General features: G+C 46.8%; 1 protein-coding gene and 1 pseudogene across 1 annotated transcript in view; one reads left to right on the top strand and one right to left on the bottom strand.

Moving 5' to 3' along the window:
- Window positions 1-22,285, top strand: part of LOC142577798 (very long chain fatty acid elongase 7-like) — a 64,031-nt gene that overhangs the window by 5,783 nt on the left and 35,963 nt on the right. The gene's annotated exons all lie outside the window — the stretch shown is intronic.
- LOC142579317 (very long chain fatty acid elongase 4 pseudogene) lies at window positions 1,685-4,131 on the bottom strand (annotated as a pseudogene).

Below are 22,285 nucleotides of genomic sequence, written 5' to 3'. Positions count from 1 at the left end.
ACCTACCATCACGCATAGCTACCGAAGTTAACTTACCATCTTTCCAGACTTTGTTGCAAGAAAACGGTTAGTGGTAGCAGATTAGATATTACTTATGGTTATATGCATATTAACATATTATGTAAAATGTTCTTGTGTTTTCATGACTAAGTGCATATACCCCTTGTTCATATCTATTTATTTTATGTTCCTTGTGTGGATGTTTATTTGATGTAGTTTTATTTCTTGTGTATATTTCATGTTTGTGCACCCCCCCCCCCTATGTAATACCCTCGTGTGAGGGCCCTTAGGGTAATGTAAATAAATAAAATAAATAAATAAAAACGTTCTTACCTTGACGGAAACTTGCTGTGGGAACTTGCGGTTCTCTCACAAAATTTAGAATCTACTTTGGAAAAAACTGCAACCGCACGTGAATTGAGAGAAAAGATCTTCATATATGTGAAACGAAAACTTCTCGCATGTGCGCCAGTATACACAAGCTGATGATGATGATGACGCAGATGTATTTGTGTTGTGCCCTTTGCAGTGCGTGGGCCGATAACTTTCGTCTTAAGAAGAAGAATATAAGATGTCTCGCCTCTTGAATATACTCACAGAGCAAGGCTAAATATGGACAGGGACAAGAAACAACACGGAACACGGACAGCGCTGATATGTTGTCTCATCGCGCTGCAACATGTCTCATCGGCTCTTGGAGACATTATACGGCGCCACGCCATCACATTGTTCTTAGCATGTCCTAATAATCACGCAGCCTTGTTGAGGCTTTAGACTTAGTGTCGGTTACTTACGTAGGCCGAGTTCACCGATGCTGTCCGCGCGTAAATGAGAAAATCGCGATTCGCTAGCTGCCCGAGCACTGGCTAGTCAGAACCGCCAGTGCCTTAGCAGGATGCGAAACCACGCCACATGCAAGAGGCCTGATTAGTTACCGTACCGCTTGCGCAAGACACTAACCTGACAATAACGTTCAATGGTGACTGTCTAGATCGCATTAGGGATGGTTGTTTTTGTGTAAATTGACTTCATAAAACAGTTTCTGCTTCCATTTCTTTTTAATCAGGCCACAGTATCTTTTGAGAATTTTTGATGCTTGTCTTTGCATTTCTTTAAATTGATTATAGGGCTCTAATATACAACTGAAAACCTCTGGGTTTTGCAACATGACTGCCACTTGTGTGGTGCTTACTTCCCCATTTTTGTTTTCTCTCGCACAATGACACCCCCATCTCACGTTGTAGCCTCTCTCTCTCTCTCTCTCTCTCTCTCTCTCTCTCTCTCTCTCTCTCTCTCTCTCTCTCTCTCTCTCTCTCTCTCTCTCTCTCTCTCTCTCTCTCTCTCATTCTACACTTAATAGCACTTCATATTGTGCATAGTAACGAGTGTCAAACTTACCTTCTTGAATTTCACGCCCAAGCCGCGGCGTCGTTGCTGTCTCTGTGGCATCAAGTATATTGCAGCATCTGAAGTTATTTGGGTTTCTTTTACATGAAAGTTCTCTAAAGGTTTCCATACCTATTGTTTTTCATTTGCAAATGAAGTGTAATTCCCTTGCTCTCTCTGGTTCAAACACACAGCTTAGTATCCTCCACCACGCTCAGCCACACGCCGCCACAACCTGTTTCGTCATGAAGGGATGGCGCCGGAATTTTCCCATAACTTCGCCGCCACTCTTATGATATGTTGTTTTCTGGCATGCATGTTGAATTTTATTTGTCAGTAACAAATGGTCAACTTGGAATTTTAGAAGTTTTAATCAACCATCCTAGATGAACTAAACACATTCGCCAATGCACCCTTAGAAAATGAAAGGCAAATTCAGCCTATTGGTGAGCCCAAAATCTCTCTGTAGTTTCTGCTACGGTGCGCACGATTGGCCCGATGGGTGCTTATGTACCATGTTGAATACCTAATGTAACACAGTAATGGCAAGCATGGGCGCTTTTTGTCCGATAAAGAGCGATGTCACTCGCCAATGTACAGTTTATTTACATATCACACGTGTTCTGCGAGACAAACGCTGCGACCGAACTGTTTGTATCTTTAAAAAAGAAAGGCAGGTTCCATGCACAATCTGCTTCCTTCGTTCTCTCCCTAACGAAGGTATAGCAACGAGCATATCTTCAAGTAACAGTGCAGACGTTGTGAACAAAGTCAAGCTATAAAATACAGTGGACAGAAATATTATCAACAGTGTCGACACAAGAAGGTTATGTACAATTAGGTGTGAATGTCGGCGTTCATATGCCACAACACGCATAGTGTAAAACGCATTGTTTCTGTAAACGCGTGTACTGTCATGTCCTACCTCTTCGTATGATTTCGGAAGAAAGATTGATAGAATCTTGACGTAAGTTGCCGCATGACAAAAATTGTGCCAGCAGGTTAAACTTTCAATATTAAGAATGTAAAAGGCTGGCAGGAATGTCTCCTCTTCAATGTTATTTAGGAGTTATGACGTTAGCAAAACTTCTCTGAATGCGCTATAGCGACAAGAACTATGTTGTCGGTCTCTCTTTTTTGTTGTTGTTGTTGTTGTTCTTGGGCTCACCACAGTCGAGCATTCGCAGGATGTATTAAAGCGCTTGGCATCAGGGCTTGTGTTGGTAAATAGACAAAACGCATCGAGAACGCGGACATTCTCAGTGACGAGCTTGACATTACAGTGCGAAAAAGTGCATATGGCAGCTGTATATGCTGTACATCGCTAAAGACGAGCTTATTTACACTAACATGCAGCTTCTTCACATATCACGGATAACGTCTAATGTAACTCCTATACGGTGATTGTTGGTAAAGTTTGTACGCACAGTTTGACTGGAGTGATAGAAAACAGGCTCTGTTAAAGGTTTTGCGCAGGCGCAACGCTCACGTGCTGCTCAGTTCATAGGGCACTAGGTCGTCGTACGCATAAGTCTGCACAAACAAAACACAAGAACAAGACGGAGTTTGCTCCACATCACCTGAACGCTTACAGGTCCCGTTTGAACTTTCGGTCTGAAAAATTGCACAAGCGAAGACAGGAAAAAGGGCTCGCGACGCGTGAGTTATTTTCTACAATTCTTTCTTCGCCTCCACGTTGTTACCATTGGCGTGGTGACTGTGTCCGTTTTCGCTACGTAGCTGAGGAGCCGACGTACTGGGAGGTCCGCCTGACGAGCGGCTAAGGTACGCTTGAACGTAAAAGTTCAAGAAGAGGCCCAGAATGAGGATTACTTGTGGGATTCCGATGCAGAGCAACACGACCGGATAACCGCAGTCAACGAAAATTGGTATAGAGGCGTGAGCGATCATTATGAAGAACTGGATGATCTGTATCCTGGTCAGGTACCTCTTCCACCACAGATATTTCTGGATGGAGGGGCCGAGGGAAGCGAGAAAGTAGTAGACGTACATGATGATGTGCACGAAGGCGTTTAGGCACACACCGAACACGGCCTGTCCGTCGGGGCCGAACTGCAGAAACATCCACCCGTTGAACACGACTATGGTGTGATGGGTCACGTGAAGCACCGATATGTGGGAGAATTTCTTGGTAAGCACGAAGAACAGCGTGTCCATAAAGTCGGCGACACGGACGAGGAAGTACCAGTAGTAGGCATTCAGGAGGTGCCGAGAGTTTTCGTCGGCTTTGTACGTCAGGCCCTGGCAGAATAGACTGTAACCGGCCGCCCAGAAGGAGTAGTAGATGATTCTGTACAAGAAGTAGATGTTTGATAACACCTGGAACAGGTTGTAGATTCGAATTATACCTTTAAGCTCGTATGGTTTCCGGTGCTTCATGAACTTCGGACCCCACACTTTGGCCATGTACAGGTAACCTCCCAACAGGACAACGATGAAGCTGGTATTGTGCAGGAGCTTCCAATCCTTCGTGCGCGGATCCCTGATAGCCATAAGCTGGCGTATGGTGTGCATCACGATGCCCTCCTCCATGATGACAGGCACCGGTGTGGCAGCTCAGCGAGCTGTCAGACACTTTGGAGTACTCCGGCGAAACACGTGTGTGCACCCAGCGAAGGAAAGCGGGCTGGCCAGCGGCAGAGACGCATAGCGCTCACTTTTATATGACCAGTTGCAATTACAGTAGCGGGCGATGCCACTGACATGCCTACTCGTGCGTAGCAGCCGCAGCCCTCGCTGGCCTCAGACAAAAGAAACTCGGCGTGGGCAAGGGTGTTTTTTTGCGTAGCGCGCACGCTTGTCCGGGAAGGGCACTTTATTTTTGTGTTCCTGGAACGTCTGCGCACACGAGAACGATGCTTAACTCGTTTGGCGCCTCGAAGACAATGAAGCTTGCGTACTTTTTTCCTGTCGCCAAGATTTAAATATGCGGGTCTGTTTAGCCGAAGGAAGAGAAAGAGTAAAAGCGTTATCTACTTTTCATTACTGTCAGGGTCGTACAAAAAATTAGGAAAGGAGTAATGACAGCCTTAACGCAACTCTTACGTCTTACGACGCTCTCATTTCGGGGTCTCTATTTCTGCTCTGTAACGTGCAAGTTATCACTACTCTATTGTTTTAAAGGCGTGAGGTTGTAAATTCTTAAATTTTTCTGCTGCTTATAAACCGTGGCGCGCTGGGTCCTTATCAGTCTCTGAACCGGCGTTAGCCTTTGTGACGTAAACATTACCCCCGAGTTACGTTAGCTGGTCGAACTTCCAGAAGGGGCTTTCCTAATTTGCTTTCTGCCACAATATACCCCCATAAGAATGCTTGCCACTCTAAAAGCATCTTAACAATATAGGCACCGTCGATCTGACAAAATTTCAACCTGTTGTTCTCAAGTATGCTTAATTGAACGAACTGATAAGTATTTGCGTCAATGCGCATCTCTCAACTGCTTGACGCAAGAATTGAGGCTCCATATCTCCTAGAGTATTTTACGTGCTTCACTCCAACCCCTCTAGTGCCCATGTTGAGCGCTTTGCACTCTGTCAAATCCCGACAGCTAAGTGCAAGGTGAAATGCTTAAGGCTTTCGGTTTTGGTGTCATAACACTTTGAATTTGTGGTACAGCTTCTCCTCTCATACTGCGTAAGCGCAAGAAGTCACAAGTCAACTAAATAGACAGCTTCGCCGGACAATGTCTTGAATTGTTGTTTTCAAGGTTCTTAGAAAGCATTTTTAAGAAAAAAGAACTGTGTGCAAGCTTCCGCAACGTAACGTGCAAAAGCTGTCATCTTTATAAAGAAGACGTTATTCTAGTAAGATAAGTTCAGTGAGTCAGTGGATATATCTTAATGAAGCCAGCTTCAATTGTGCGTCAAGCTGCAGAAGGAAACTCGAAGAGCTTCACCGAAGAAAAACAGGATAGTCTGAATGCTTTCCTTAGCCAAGCTTACCGTCTGTCTGTAAGCTTTTCGCGTGCCTTTATTTTTTTCCTGCTGTTGTAAGCAGGGCCTCGATGTTGGAAGAGCCGGTCTTGCCAAACAACCTTTCCGAAGATGAAGGATGCGCCGTCTCGTCGAACGTTAAGGTTTATGACCAACCAACCACCTGAGTAGAAGCACTTGCTAGCACAAATTCCGTGCGAAGGAAGAAGCACAGACGCAAATCTGCTTTGTTAGAACCATTCAGAGTTTCAAAAGTCATAAATGAATGTCATTTAATTGGCGACTGTGATCTCTGAACTTGCTGGCATGCAAAATGTTCGTCGTTTGGCTGCAATCACTGCTGTCTTCAATCGAGATAGGAAAAGATACATCAGCATAAAAATTTACGTGGTTCTTCATATTGTGAGCGTCAACTATGAATACTAGGATTAGTCGAGGCGGTGAACGGAACTGTGCAAAAAATAAATGTGACCACGGTTGACAAGTTCTCTAACCTACACCAACAGGCCGTTTAGTAGTTTTTCTGGGTATATCGTGCTCGATGCCTTCGTCCAGCACCCTTCAGGTTGACTTAACTGTCTTTTTTATTAAACTGCGCGTATGAATCATGTGCAAAATGTTGACCAACACTAGTGCTAGCAATATGATTGTATTTGTTGCCTTCCAGAAATGTCAATGTATAGAATTGGTTGTAGGTATTGCTTTGAACGACATATATAATGCACCTCGATGAACAAGTCGCGCAGTGTGCGCACCGGACGGATCACAGAAACGATGCACCGGCTTTTTTGCTTACAAAACACAACTATAGCACTTGTAAAACATTTTTCTTACGTATACGAACGCACAGTGTGAATGAGGCACATCACACTGCACAGATCTGCAGTGTAGTAGCAGATGTGCAGTAGCACAGCGACCTCTTCGCATTGGATTGTGGCATGGTGTTGCCCCAGTTCAGAGATACGTCTTTGTTAGTCAATACTGGCTGTGTTATCAATATCAGTGGATGCTGCAACATATAGAGCTCGAGCCCCAGAAGTCGGAGGGATCCTCGAAGCTTTGTCGTCGTTTTCCTTCAATAAGACAGTGGCGCTTTGTGGGCGTGTCGACAAGGCCAAAGCAAGCGACGAACAAATGTGATAAAATTATTAAATGCGGCTGTAATGACCATCCGGCAACTTTTAAATTGTGTCAGTTTCTTTTTCAGTCATTCGACTCTCTACGTCAAATATTAACCACATTTCTCGCTTCGCCTGGCAACGAAAATGATTGAGAATGTGCACTAAGCTCTACGTTACGGTCGCCTCAACTCTTTTTTAGTGACACTATTGCTTTGATCAGTAGAAGTCGGACGCATTGTGCAGCTAACGACAATTACTTCAAGTTCAATGCAAATGGCTCAATTGAATAGTAGCATTAAAAGCACCAATGCTTTTATGTGACCTTATGTAACATGCTTCAGCACGTAGACTGACTGTCAGGACGCTGAGTCCGACATGGGTAGCCGTAGCCACTGAAAGCACCGTTGCAAGGTCCAAATTGACTTTAAACATGTGTGTGTATGTCTACAGGCTACCCGCAACGTCATTACTCATTTTTATGTAAATAAGGATACCTTACATGAAACGAATTCCACATATCAAGCGCTTTCATGTGCAGCAAGTCTTCGAGTATGTAAATATGGATACCTTACATGAAACGAATTTCACATATCAAGCGCTTTCATGTGCAGCAAGTCTTCGAGCTGCTTTCAGCAATCTGTCGGCTGCCTAAAGCAGCCTTCCCCAACCAACTTACCCTTCGTCATCTGCTGTCTTCCGCCATCCTACTCAGAAACTCTCGTTTCTTTGCATAACTAATAGAGATTGTGTTCTTTAGATTAGGGCATTTGATTAATTTTTTGCAGCGGCATGGCACTTACTTTTCACCTGTCGGCATGTACGTACATGCGCAGTACAGATAACAAGAAAGCTATTATGTCTATGTCCTCACGCACCGCTATATTAACGCGGATGCATAATATCGAAGAAAGCAAGAAACTTCATAAAATCAGGAACCGGCATCTCTATTCCACCCCCATTGAAGTAAAAGCTGAAGTACAAGTTTGTTTCATATAAACAATTTGGAATACGAAAAGGAAGAGCAAAAGTTGCTTCCAGGTGGCTTGACGAAGCTGTCACTCCCTGTCTCTTGAACAGGGGGTGAGACAGGGAGTGAATACGTGACGATGCACAACTGACTTTTTACTCCGTCGGGCGGATAAGCGTTCTAATTGGTTGTTACTCCATCCACATGTGAATTTTTTGCTAATTCAAGTCTGTATACGTCGCACTTTATGTAATAATATGATGTGCTTTCGCGAGCTAGTGACAGAACCGACAACGGTCTGCTTGCGATCTCCTTCTTTTTTTTTCAGCTAGTCATGATGTCGTCATTTTCCCCGCCATGAAGGGGGGTAGGTGCGATTCAGGAGCAGGAATACGCCATACATAACGAACAAGAAAATAGTCACCATTGATTAAGTTTGTCGCGTGTCCGCTATATCTTTACAGCTGGTGTACAGAAGCGCCGAACACTATACTACATACGAATGCGTGCGTGTTGGTGGCCGCGTGTTCACACTTAGCGTGAGAGAGTATGCAAATGGCGACTCCTTTGAAGACAACGGTCGGGTAGACTATTCTGACTTAATTACATAAAGAGATACGTAGCGAGCGAAATCGACCAGGGAGAGGAAGTGCGCTTTCTTCTGCGGCTGCGGCACGGGCGGTGGCCATTGTTAAATTGCCAAGGCCACTCCCATCTTCGTCGCGTCTCTTTATATTCGTGAGGCAACGGTCTTGACAGAATCGTCGCTATACGCAGCATGTGCAGCACACCTTCAACTCAGTAGGTCATTGCTTCGCGCACAATGTAAACACACTCGTAGCCACTTGATGCTTCCCGGGCATTGTTTTCCCTGTTCGAGTTGCGCCCGTCCGGGGCAGCTGCCGCTGACGCGCGGCGTCGAAACAGGCGTGCTCGTGAAAAGAGAATATGTTGTCGTTACGAAAGGACATACAAGAACGCGCGTATTCCTGCACGCATAGTGGCCGACTCGAACAATTGCCGATGTAAAGTGGCTGAAGCGTGGAAAAGGAGGTCGACTTTCTTAGCCTCCTCTCAATATACAACTCTTCTGTTGTTTTCCATGCAACTATGAGGTAAAATCACCGACGCATTCTGGAACGAACTCGTTTTAAGATTACAGGATGTATTTCGCCATGGCAATACCCACCCACGCGCAGTCGCTGTGGTCCAAAGCAAAACAGAAGTACGTGTTTATTTCCAATGTTTCTATAGCCAAGGGCACTTATCTCCTTCAGGGAGACAACAATGTTGTTGTTGAACATTGTTGTTGTTGAGACAACAACAACAATGTTGTTCTGGCGAAGATAGGTCTTCTTGCCGGAAAGTTGGCTCCAGGGACATTCCTTGTTCGACAGCTGTTTCATATGGGCACTGTTGTGCTTAATACATGGCTAACAGCACAAGCCATAGCGTGAACGTCGTAGAAGTGAGGACAGTTAATCCATGCTAATAACTCAGACGCTGAACATACGTTCTCACATTCAAGAGTAAGAACTGTATCAAGGGTAACCCCAGTTGTGACCTATCGATGGCGACAAATGTAGAGCAATCCTGCAGCTGATCAGTGACGCAAGAGATAACGTACAAAGTGCGCCATAAGGGGCCTTCAAACCACGCTACCCTTAAAGCATATTTTGTAGAAGTGCCGATCCTTGGCCACCCAGGGGCAGTAGGCGCTCCAGGGGCTGTCTTTCCGTGATGCAGACGATGAGGACGTCTACAAAGCATGGTGCACATCTAGCAGAAAGCTCCTCTGCACGAGCCTCCTAGACTTTATAAGGAGCAACGAACTTTATAAATTCATTTTATGCCTAGTCCCTGTGATCGTGTATACATTTTTTTAATTATGTTTACATTAATATTTAATAAAGACGTTCCTCACTTACTCAAATTGACATCGTTGCGTAGCCAGCGTGTCTTACCTTTTCTCTAACGTAATGGTTTTCAGTGGTTGCGCTGGCGTTCCTCCACGATGCCACAATAACAACGCAGATGCCTTCTGTTGTGTATGAGGTGTTACCTTGGTGCGCGCACTGTAGCGGGCATCGTGTTCCTTACTTTGCGATCATACGCGTAGCTTCCATCACTCTCAAGGCTAATTGAGAAAACAAACTTACCTGCAGGTGACATCGCCACCGCTCATCTTGCGCGAATTTGCAGTTGGCAGCTTAGTCCTACTGAAAGCCAAGTGCACTCGATTCAGTGACGTTGTGCTATACCCGGGACCAACGTTACTATAATGGTGCATGGCGTGTTCAAAGAATAAATGCGATAGCCATCGGCTGCTCATCGAAGGGTGCCCCTCTTATTTTATGGCCTGCTGCAAGCACAGCCTTGTCTCACGGTACCGATAGCACAGAATTCGTGTTAGCTAGCAGATGTTGACGCGCTACAGTAAATGTGAAGTGCAGAAGACTACCATTACGACAAACTCGAAATGTCCGTGAAGTTCTGTTCTCCTTATGAGAACTTCGTCTTAACAGAATTCATTCAGGAAATTGAAAATCTACTTTTTCTCTTCACAATACAAGAAAATAAATGAAACAGAGTTAAAAACCGAAAGGCAGATATATCAGGAGACATGAACAGTATTTTCATTATACGAAGTACCGCTTTATGCGCTCTTCTTTAGGCTATTGAGTAATTATTACTTTTCGGCGTTGCGCAAACCTGTGCTTTGACACAACTGATAACATTTCACCTAGCCTGCTCAAAACTTCTTCAGTGTCTTCGTGTCCTAGAAAAAATGCACCAAAGAATTCAGGGCGTTATTAGCTGCCTTATGTGTGAACACCACTGGCTTCTGTGGCTCCTGGTCAATGTCCTCCCCATAAATTGCAGAAGAGCTTCAGGGGCCTCTCCTCTATTTTTAAAGTGAACCCTCTCGGACTCTGCTTACCGCGATTGATGGGGGCTGCTGTCTTGCGAAAAGCTTACACACAGAAAAGACGTGCGGACAGAACCAGGTGCGCCGTGGCAAGATCAAACCTGCGTCTCCCGGAACAATATGTAGATGTTGTAGCCACTAGGGCGCAATCACACGCGTACTTTCCGTGTGCCAATGTCAAAGTTATTCAAGACTATTTGCGTGTGCGTCACGTCGCTTAAAACGTGTGCGCCAGAGCACCGCTTCACGAAAGCTTCACTTAAATAGATTCCAACATGTGCGTTGGATCTGCATAGTTTCGTCTCTATAGGGTCAACCCTGTAGCTTTCGACGTGATCGTCAACGCTAGCGTAGTTGTTTATCTCCGCAGAAACACCATTTGTTTCTCGTATGGCTAGCAGAGTCGCCTGCTCCAAGTCTGCTGAGCATCTCGCTCAGCCTAAATGCAAGCGTCGGAGGCGTCTGCTGCCGTTCGACTTAACAAAACTTGTGGTTCGCTTTAAGCGGATATTTTTTTTTCTTTCGGAGTCAAATTTTTTTAAATTCCTCTGTCAACTGGTTTCCGCTTCTTGCGATTTTGTTAGGGTTATGGAGCACAGGCTCGTAACCACAACCCTAGCAGTGCATAGCAAGTCAATTTACCATTTCTTTCTTCATGTCATCTGCATGCTCTTTTACACAGCGTCTTTTTTGCCCAACGCGAGAACGACCACATGTCAGCATTAAATAATAGGCTGTATACTGTTAACCACATCGACGCACTAAACATACTTGGTGCTGTGCTTTTTGTTGTACTTATTATTGACATTGAACTCTGAATTGACGCTTTTTCACATCTTTAGTTCCAAGCTCATCTGGTGCCGACTAGACAACATTAAATTTGCACGTTGAGTGTTCCTTACGTGATGCCTATAGATGTAAGGAATCACCACCGTTTCTTCGTTTCTTCTTTAGTTGATTTTAAGTTGCTGGAACGACAGACACCCTTCGCAGCTTGCCCTTTCTTATGCTATCTTCGGCTGATCGTTTTCGAGTGCTCTAGAGCACTCTGTCACGCGACTCTGTATTTGGCTGCTTGAAATGGAGCGCTCGAAACGAGTTCGTCTTGTTCCATCTGTGCGATCAGATCGGGACTGATCTGATCGGAGAGTGCTCGGAGTCGCTCAGACTCTCGTTGTAGCGGATCCGAGATCTCCCCGTGCTCCAATCCCGTGACTCCCGCCACATCTGCTTGTTGAGCGGTGAAAGCGGAAGTCACTATTTATATCGGGTCTCTGCTTTGAGAGGCCGTCGGTTCTGTATACGGCGCTGCAATTGCTGCAATAGCGTAATGGCGGAGGTTGCCCATGGATTCCATTGCGTCGCTATAGGCGAGTTCAGCTGATGTGCTCTGCTCTACCTCTGGCTCCGACCGAGAGCGGCTCCAGATCTGACTGCTCTGAGACAGAACCTTGGAGCAACCAGCCGAATATGCCATTAAGAAGCATGTCAGCCGCAAATATCAGTAATATATTTTGATAACCAGCCTCTGAAAGGCGAGCGTACTGCCAACTGGAGCTTGTATCTAACATTCGAAGCCAAGGTTCTTTTCCGAGGTATTCTTGAAACACACATTTGCATGAACTGTAATGACCCGTTTAAACTGAGCATGCAGAGTTAAATGAAATGAGGGCCTTGTTTTCACGTGTTCCGTAATGCCAACAGCAATGGTTGTCATTAAGCAGAAACTAAATTTTCAGAAAATGAGTGTTTTTGTCAGAAGGTAATGTATAACATCTAGTGGCATCGAACACCTCGTTATTGCTCACAGTTAAGTGCGATGCATCAGAAACAAATCTAAAAGCAAGTTTCTCGCTGTAACCAGCCTGATTTTACATTTGTTTCTTTTATATGGCTCTTCTGATTCAAAGCTCTCTGTGAAACGCGTTGCGCGGTATTAAAAAAATCTCGCTCTATTTACTCCCTGCCGATAAGGATAGGCGCCTCTCCGTTTTATCGCCTGGCACGTTATGCACCAAGGCTCGAGAAGCGATCCTCGCTTTGCTCAATGGCGATCAAGTTATTTCACTGTGAGAGAAAAACTGAAGCGAAAAATTAGTCGCAAGGCTAAATGTGACATAACTCCTAAAAAGCTTATAAAATAGCGGAAATGATCACCTCGATGTTTTGGTTAGTTCCAAGGTCCAAGTTCCAAGTTCCGAGGTTGTCGTTGTTGACTGTGTCTGAGAATGATGCTTGAAAGAAGCCGATCAACTAGTTATTTAAAGAAACTGCACGTTTTACCCGTATATGACCATTCTCTTGTAAAGAACTGTGCACATGTTTTAGGCTTTGTAGACTACCATTCTGACATGAGTTTCAAAGCCTTGTTTAGTGACATTACAGACCTGTACTACTTATTGCAAACGATGGCACGATTTGGAAATTCTATTGAACGTGATTTTGAGATCCGCAGCCGGCACGTTAGAAACAACCAACAGAGCCTGAAATGCGAGAGGCCTTTTATGCATACTTATGTTACTCAATTGATATGCATCATTCTTCAGCCGACCGCCGCACCCCAACGTTTCCTTGGTCATTCCTCCATGTGTGCGCGTAATTATTTATGAAAGAAACAAGTAAGCAAAATGAGATTGTGGTCTCCACTGTAAGAAAATGCTGCTGTCACCATAAATCAGTTCAAGCCAAGCAATCGCTTGAGTCTGCGTTTTTTTTTCTTTATGTGGTTTTGACAAAATATTGGCCGCTGAACAGGTCGATACTAAGGTTTTGAAGTCTTTTTACGTTTGTCGACGGATTTTTGTTTGTTTTGGATTGCCGCGCACTTGACTTTGAACTTGAGGCCATCACACTTTCAGTGGTTTGGCGGCGAATGGACAGAAAGTCGTTAACATGTGTGCTGTCGTCTTTTCGCTTGTATATGCCTTCGACCTCTGGAAGAACGTTAATGTCATAATGAAGACACGCTCATTGTGTGGCACTCAAACAAGGCTGACTGGCACATGGACGAGTGGTCTGTTCCACCACGTAACCAATACTTTTTATTTCCTTGATGAAACGAACCTCCTGCTTCCCGTCCCAAGACTCGCTGCACTTGTCGCGTGGCTCGAACTGACCGCAATAAGAGCTTATGTATTGCATTTTCGTTGCACTCTCGAGGAACTGAGACCTAATACCACAAGTACTTGACAGCTCCTAATAATGAAAAAAGAGTGCGATGCAAGATTTTCATTTCTTAAGCACTGGTGTACGAAGTCGATTTACATATGAAGAAGGATGTGTCCGAATACGTACGCGCCTCTCACGGATGTCGAATGACGAAAGCAAGGCATACATCAAAAGTAAATGGAATGTTGATACCCATCTACTCGAGTACTTCATTTGAAGTCGGTCGTGTGGACTTAGTTGAGGTTGAAATGAAGGGCGGGAGTGCGCAAAACAGAGAATTTGATTGCAGCCATCGACAAATGCGCCGGAATGACTACAGCGAAAACAGGCAAGGAAGGTGCAGCCTGTTTGATTGACCTAATGCAAACAGGTATGTTTAGGCCACTAAGGCTACTGCGTCAGATAATGGTCCTGCTTTTTGCAGCTTTTCACGACTGAAAATCAACGGACTCAGTGAAACGGGTGGCTGCTAGTGGTTTTCCAGAATTAATCTCTGTTAAGACTACTGGTAAGTTCCGCTGCAAGCTGATACCACCATTCAATTTTTATATATGTAAACGATTACCGTTTGTGTGGAATAATTCGCAAGCATTTCAACATAAAGAGCTGTCGAGTATATGCAACATTATGATCGTTCACATAGTTTGCTACAGAATACGGGCAGCTTCACTATATTCAGCTTGTATGACATCTGTAGGCTTCAATTCTGAGCAGTGCTTTCCAGTAAATTGTGCGGAATAATGATCAGGTAGCAACCGTGACAAGCGGTCCCCAGAGCCCTGCGTAGTTCTGTTGTGTGGCCACCGGTGATCTATTCGTTTATGTTGACAAGACACGCCCATTTCTACTTAGCTTTAGGACTATGGGGCACTCTGCTGCATCTCTCCAATCACATCCCTTTTCTTCCTCACAATTCTACACACACATAAACTCTGGTTTCTGTTTGATTAGCGAATGCGTTTAACAACAATAACGCGATTATCTAAATACTGAGCACCTTAGCTTGAAAGAACTCTGCACGAGCAGGTCCAGTCAGAAGTCAAGCTGCGTCAGTTCGAGTTTACCTACCACTTGCTAAGCGAGTGAGCAGCTCAATAAAATAAAGCATATATATATATACACACACACATATATATATATATATATATATATATATATATATATATATATACACTAGCCTCGACACTCATTTGGCCCGACCTACTAGCGCTTACATGAACACGGCGACCGGATTTCAATCTAACAGGCCGGCTCGACATGACTTGAGTTACGTTTACATGAAGCCGACATAGGCGCTTGGTGGCGTCTTGTCAGGCTGAAAATCAGTCGTCGGGTTCATATAAACGCTAGCAGATCGTGCCGAGCGAGCATCTAGGCAATGCAGTCATCCAGCCTTGAAGGGGTGGGTTGACTCGCCGAGACCAGCTGGCAAGTGGCATGTAAACGCGATCGGGTCGGACTGGGTGAGCTCGCCTATTTGCTCAACCAGGTTGGGTCGAGCTGACGTAAACGGAGCCTTCATCGGGTTCATGTAAGCGTAGCTCCTGGCGAGAGAAGTGAAAGAGGGCGAATGATTCTGAAAGCCACCAAAGAGCTTTCCCCTCCAAGTCCGTCCGCGTCTGTGCACTTTGTTGCATTGTGTATAGTGTGGCAGTAATTAAGAAGGCAGGAAAGGCCCTCCCCAGATGAGGGAAGCGCGGCAGCCGATTGCCTCCACGAATGAATAGTACGCTGACGTGACTGGCTCAGTTCCAAGCGCGGGCTGCCATTTTCACCGCCAGCGGGGTCACCGGCCGTCCGGCTATCGACGTCAGTCTGAAGTGCGCGTACATTGGTGGAGGCTTGTATGCACCCGCTTTTAAGGGACAAATTCCGCTGCCTTCTAATGTTGTACCCACTTATAGTTTCTGTATTCCGCCTTGTGCAGCTGTAGATAAGTGCAGACCATTCAGACAATGCTCGAGTCAGTGACATGGCTTGAATACCCATTCGCACTGTTGTCTACCCCGCGTCGTCGACGTATAGTGCATGTGTATGCCATGCTAACATGGTGTCTACGTGTGTGACGTGCATCAAGACAAGGAAAAGAAAGGACAGCTGGCCAGGCGAAGCCAAGAACGATGGTCAGGAGTGGCGACAACGCACCGGCAGCTTTCTACAATAAAGTCCTTGCTTAGCTGATCTGGTGGATTTCAAGCCAGAAATTTGTGTTTACAGAGGGATACTGTTCGTTAAACCTACTAACCCGGACCGATAGGCGGCGTCAAGGAGTGCAGCAGCCCCCCTGCAGGCGAAACGGAACAGAACTCGCCCCCATCCTGCGACGCAGGATGCGACGGAACAAGCTACCCCCAAGGCCGTGGGATGACTTCAAGATTATTCTCCGCCCGCACCATGCAAGGACTTCAGCTGAAAACTCTGACCAGCCCGATGCTCGCAGAAGCAGTGGTCGGGGCCTGCGATAACAAAGTAAGGGGTGAGCATTTTATACTGTGCATAAAACAGGGCTATAACATCGCAATAGTATCGACGTCTGAGGAAGAGACAGCTAATCTCCTACGCAAAACCACATCTCTCACAGTCAATGGCAAGAAGCACGCGTTCTATGCGTACGCTGCCACAGGAGAAGGCGCTGTCAGGGGTATCATTCATGGACTCCACCCACCCACGCCCAGAGAGCCAATCAAGGCAAACCTCTGAGTTCGCACCCAGGGCATCGAGATAATCCAGGCAAGAATGCTAGGGGACTCGAAGAACGCCGCCATCATTTTCTTCGGAAGTGTCCTACCGCGATTCGTCTATTGTTGCGGTGAGGAAATGGCATGTCATCCATACCGCAACTCAGTGGAGGTTTGCAAGACACCACACGGACGTCTGCCCGCAACCGGACACAAAAGTGTGTGGAATCTATGGGGTGGTCGAGCCCGAAGACGGACACGAGTGCTCGCCGCGATGTGCCGCCTGTGGGGGCAGCACCGCACGGGCGACCGCAGCTGCAAAAAACGCCTGAAGCAAACACACCACAAGGCCGACCTGACAGCGAAGTGCACAAATCTGCTCAACAACACCAACCACGGTAGTTTGCAACAGAAGACGAAGAACTGGAGCTCAACGATTTTCCGGAGCTCCCTCAACGGCAAGAGGGGACCCCGTACAAACCCAGGCAAGCAAGGAGATCGAGATCCAGATCGAGATCGCGTACCAGGCGACGGAGTCATCAGAGATCTAGGTCAACATCCTGGGAGCACAATGTCAAGCCTCTAGCCCCCAAACAGGAGACGGCTCCGCAAGCTAAACGTCACACGGCGGCCACCGCCACACAACAGGTAAGCTGGGCGCGAGTAGCGTCCCCCACTGCCCATCCAGTAACTCAAGATCCAGTCTATCAAAGGATTTTAGATGAGAACAGAATTTTAAAGGACGTTCTTGCAAAAATCCGAAGGGAGCTAGCTGATTTCAAACAAAAGAATGAGCTCTATAGAAAAAAAGCCATGCCGGGAGAAACCAAGAACGCCAACTCACAGGGGACAGGAAAAGAGGATAAACTGGATACCATAGCCCGACAAATCCAACTTCTTTTCGCGGAGCTGTACAGGCTCAAACGACAGATAGAGGACTCTTCTTCTCACACCGCAAAAGAGGGACCGAACAATCGAAAAAATGCCAGCCTGGGAATTCATACACGCATTCCTAAAGAGATAGAGCTTACCGACAGTGAAAGTACTACAGATGGCTATTCGCCACACGCGAGTAGCCAAAAACCACGAGGTCTGGCAATGGAACTGTAGGGCTCTTAGAACTAAACACGCAGAACTTTAGAGTTTTATAGCTGCAACGCCTGTTGCCCCGGATATCAAATGCATACAAAAACCAGGCAAGAAGATACCGAACCTTATAGGATACATGATGCGCACGCACCCTGACCATCCCCAGATAGCAGCGCTGACACGGGCAGACATAGCGGTGAGCGTGGACTACGTCCGTAACTGCGGTGTCCAACATCAGGTCCTCACGGTCTGGCCACGTACGTACTGTAAACAGAAAACAAGTTATTGCTAACGCCAACGTCTACTGCTCACCTAGGGACAGGAAGGCAAAGTTCGGCGTGTTAGTAAAGGCCGCATTGCGCAAAGTCAAAAGCAGTGACCGGGCAATTATCCTAGGGGACATTAGAGCTTCGCACTAGGGGGGGAGGCTATGATCGAGGCACACAAAAGGGCCAAAGGCTATCCGACCTCGCGGAGGAGCATGCGCTGGTCCAGCTGACTCGACCGGATGAACCAACCAGAACGGGAAACGGTGCAGTAAAGAACAGCACACCGGACTTAACTTTTATCAACAATGAAGGCACGTTCACACCGAAGGCGGAGCGGACAAGCGGATCCGGCCAAGCGGCCGCGGATTTTCCGCTTTGCGGAAAATACGTGGCCGCTTGGCCGGATCGCGCTTGGCCGGATCGCGCTTGGCCGGATCGCGCTTGGCCGGATCGCGCTTGGCCGGATCGCTTGGCCGGATCGCGCGAGGACCGATTTTTTCCGCGCGGACACGTTGGCCGCTTTGGCCGCAGCCAATCTGAACCCGACACGGCGGAAGCGCTGGGGAACGAATGTAAACGAATGTCTTTCTCTCGGCTTTTCGCTTCTGTTCTTGAAAAGCGTCAAAACATCAAGTTGGTTGGGATTCATAGTAAGGTTTGTTACAGCGCCACACAAGGACAAAAGAAGGTATAAAACGACGACACAGCGCCGTGTCATCGCTTTATACTTTCTTTTGTCCTTGTGTTGCGCTGTAACAAATCTTGAAAAGCGACTAGACAAGTGTCGAGTAAAATGCCAGTGATCTCGTCTTCGTCAGAGCTCATTATTTCGCAGAAGTAGATAGCGGACGGGAGCACGCCAACCCACGACGCAAAATATATCGAAAGTGCGCGTACAAACCCAAAGTGCCGCAAGATGGCGGCATGTCCTTGAAATTGCTAAAGAAATTGCGAGATACCCCGCCTTCCCGGCGGCGCGGGCAGCCAGACAACCCGGCTGGTCTGAACAGGCGCGGGCGCTCGCGGCCTTGCCGCTTTGAAAATCCGCTTGTCCGCTTAGACGCTCCGCTTTCGGTGTGAATGTGCCGTGACAGAGGCGTTACCTGGACCAACCTAGGGGAAGACCTTGTGAGTGATCACTGCATCATTAGTGCCTCAGTTAACACGACGCGGCTTCGCTATAGATTCGGAAAAGCCACCATAACCGATTAGACAGCTTAGAGAGAGAAACAAAGGCAGACCACACCGTACGATAGTGCTAAAGAATGAACGGAATTCATGAGGAGTGTGCACAGAAGCACTACTCGAAATCGCGACAACGGTCGGAACACCGGCAGTAGACAGGCGCCTGCTACACCTGTTGGAAGCGTGGAAAAGTCTGACCAAACGTTGGAAGAGACAGAGACACAACAAAAAACTCAAAATCAGGATAGCCAGGCTTCCACAAGAAACCAGTGAGTACGCGCAGCAGCTGCAAGACACCAATTGCCTTCAGTTTTGTGGTGCCCTCAACGGTACGCTTAGCACAAATTGAACATGGGCTATTCTGCCTAGTATGGTAGATCCGACAGGAAGACGGACCACCACAAACAGAAAAACACCGAAATTAAATGAAAATGAATACGATGGCACGACCGATGCCCTCGATGAGGACCATAAGAGCGTTTACATAGGAATACAGGTCACAAAATCAGTGCGATACAACTATGAGAGACCAGTCAACGCGGAGTTGTAGTCACGTATATTAATGGCAGAGGTATATGCAGCCGCATAATCTTAGCAGAAGAACACCGCACCGGGTCCGGACCACATTAGAAATGCGATGCTGCGCAACCTCAGTCAGGAATCACTGAGGCGGCTTAGGACCTACTTTAACGATTATGTATGGACCGACGACGGGGCAGTACCGGAAGAATTGAAAGAGGCTACTATCATACTCATACCGAAATCGGCTAAACCCAGAGATCTGCACAAGTTGAGACCAATATCGCTCACATCGTGCGCAGGGAAGCTTTTTGAGAAGGTGATCCAAACTCGATGAGCAACTACATCGAGCGGAATGAACTTTTTCTCGACTCTATGCTCGGCGTCAGGCCGCACGTGTCTCCACAGGATGCCTTCCATATGCTTCGCAACGAAGTTTTGAACCCGCCACGAAGCAAAGAAGCCAGGATAGTTGTGGCTTACGATATATAAAAAGAGCGTTTGATACGATTTCTCACGAACCAATCCTCGAAGGTCTATATATAGAAAACATGGGTTGCGGAAGAAGGGTGTTTCGGTGCGTCCTTACCTTCCTTCGCGACAGAAAGGCAGCGATTGGCTTGGGCAGTACGCGCTCTGACATCTTTACAATGTCCAACCGAGGCACTCCACAGGGCTCAATCTTGTCACCGCTTCTTTGCAACGTCGGGATGAAGCGAGTGGCCCTAGAACTAGAACAAGCTCGGGACTTCGGATATAGAACAAAGTCAATGACATAACGTTGTTGGCACACTGGGTTTCCTATGGAGAAAAACAATACCTATTACACATGCAACAGCTATGAGAAACTCGCACGTATTATCTGTGCCTGCCCGCTATATAGCACCCAGAGACAAATGATGTGCAGAGTACTAGACCAGTTAGACAATCGACCCCTATCAGAACTCAAAGCTTTAAGTCAGTGCTCACAAAGAACATCCGCGCTGATGGCCTTACTCGTGTTGTTAAGGTTCCTGCGGTCTACGGGGCTTCACGATAGACTTTAAGGACGGTGCTCCCTACCACTCTATGGTGTGCGCGGTTTGTTCGTGCTCGTTTCTCTTTCTCTTTTTATCCCCCTTGACCCTTTCCCTCGTGCAGGGTAGTCAACCGGAACTACCTCTGGTTAACCTCCTTATGCATCCTTTTTTCTCTCTCTTGACCAAGCACGCGGGTATGATGTGCGCACCCGAAAAATCAGAGTTCATGCGAGTACGCAGCAAGCGTCATAAGAAAGCTGCCACACCGAGGACGGACTTACACCTCGACAGCTGGGCCATTCATGAAGTCACCCGAATGACAGTGCCTGGCTTACTTATCCAAGAGAACGGCAACGTCAACGTCACAATTAAAGAAATTAAATTATGGGGTTTTACGTGCCAAAACCACTTTCTGATTATGAGGCACGCCGTAGTGGAGGACTCCGGAAATTTTGACCACCTGGGGTTCTTTAACGTGCGCCTAAATCTAAGTGATCTAAGTAATATCGCCCCCATCGAAATGAGGCTCGTGACCTTGTGCTCAGCAGACCAACACCATAGCCACTGAGCAACCACGATGGGTGTCACAATTCGGAGCTTAAATCCAACCATTAAGAGTGTGGCACATGTTATATAGCGAGTGGGACGCAGCCGCAATGGGCTCGCGGAAGAAAAATTTATTAGGCTCGTGCAAGCATTTGCGATTAGCCGCAGCCCCCGGTTTCAAAAACTTAACCAAACTGAAATGAAGAAGGTGGACACCCTCATCAGAACGACATACAAATATTCGATTCTTTACGAAGCGCCCTTTGTTTTCATGGTGTGTCGTTACGGCAACTCCAGCATTTCTACGAATTCGTGTTGACGTTTTTGCATAGTGTTTACGTTTCAGCAGAGTGGAAGCGTAGTCCATTTGAAGCAGCATTGTAAAGAATAAAATTACGCTATACACAGAAAAGGGAGCACTCGTGTTATTATTTCGTGTTATTTCGTCTTGCTCTCTGTTCGGCGTATCGCGCTATTTTTATCCTTCACAATTTTTTTTACGCTTTCAGAGCTGCCAGAAAAGACGATTCGTGTACGCCGGAGTATGGCTTCGTTTTTATTTTTTAATGGCTGTGGCTAAATGGGCATCCGACGTCTCCCTCCAAGTTTGTTTACGGGTACGTTAGACGGATGCGGCAGTGCTTTTACGGGAGTACGTCCGACGTTTGACGTTGTCTTTTTCCCTGTTTCATGTTAGGATACTTCGGGCGTAAGCACGCTGAACAGCTAAACACATGCTTCTCTCCGGTCAGCGCTTATTCCGTGTGCTGTGGTGCATCGCACGTGTTTCGGCTCAGCCCGCGCAGATTGGCGTGCTCATCATTGCCGTAACAACGGCCACATCTGCTTCCATAGCGCTGATGCGCGTTTTCACAGCGAGAAAAAGCGCATTCTACTCGGTGGCCCTCGACGCGGTACTACAACAACGCGTGCTTGTGGTAAATAAAGCAAGGCTCACTTTTGCAAGCTTTCACTTTTGCGAAACTTCGCAATACCGCCGAAGTACTGGGCCGACAGAGCTTGGCACAGCGCCAGAAATGCTGACGTACACGCCTACGCATTCGGCCCTTGAAAACGAAACTATCTGATCCGCTGCTTTGTCCTGGCGCCGCGACTCCGCTGTCTGAGCGCGCTGGCTTGGCTTGGCCGGCTGGTGCCTGTTTCACGCAGTCTAGGAGGTCACGCCTAGCTGCGTCAGCGCAGCGCGGCGCACCGCAATGAGAGAGAGAAGTGGAGGCACTGGTTTTTAGAACCCCGTGCGCAAGCATAATCAATATTGTCAATAAAACGTACGGCGCTGACCAAGGTACAATATAATATACTGCACATGGTCGCGCCACGTGTTTTGATGCAAAAGCATCAAATGGCCCATTGAGCGAGAAAGCCGCCGTCTTTCATTTGTACAAGTGAAAAACGGCCCCTAAATTCCCATTGCCTGCGACGCTACGTCACGACC

This window comes from Dermacentor variabilis, chromosome 4 (assembly GCF_050947875.1).
Source record: "Dermacentor variabilis isolate Ectoservices chromosome 4, ASM5094787v1, whole genome shotgun sequence".
NCBI classification, from domain to species: Eukaryota; Metazoa; Arthropoda; class Arachnida; order Ixodida; family Ixodidae; genus Dermacentor; species Dermacentor variabilis.
Note: the sequence above shows the minus strand (reverse complement) of the source record. Positions and strands in the feature narration are given on the sequence as shown.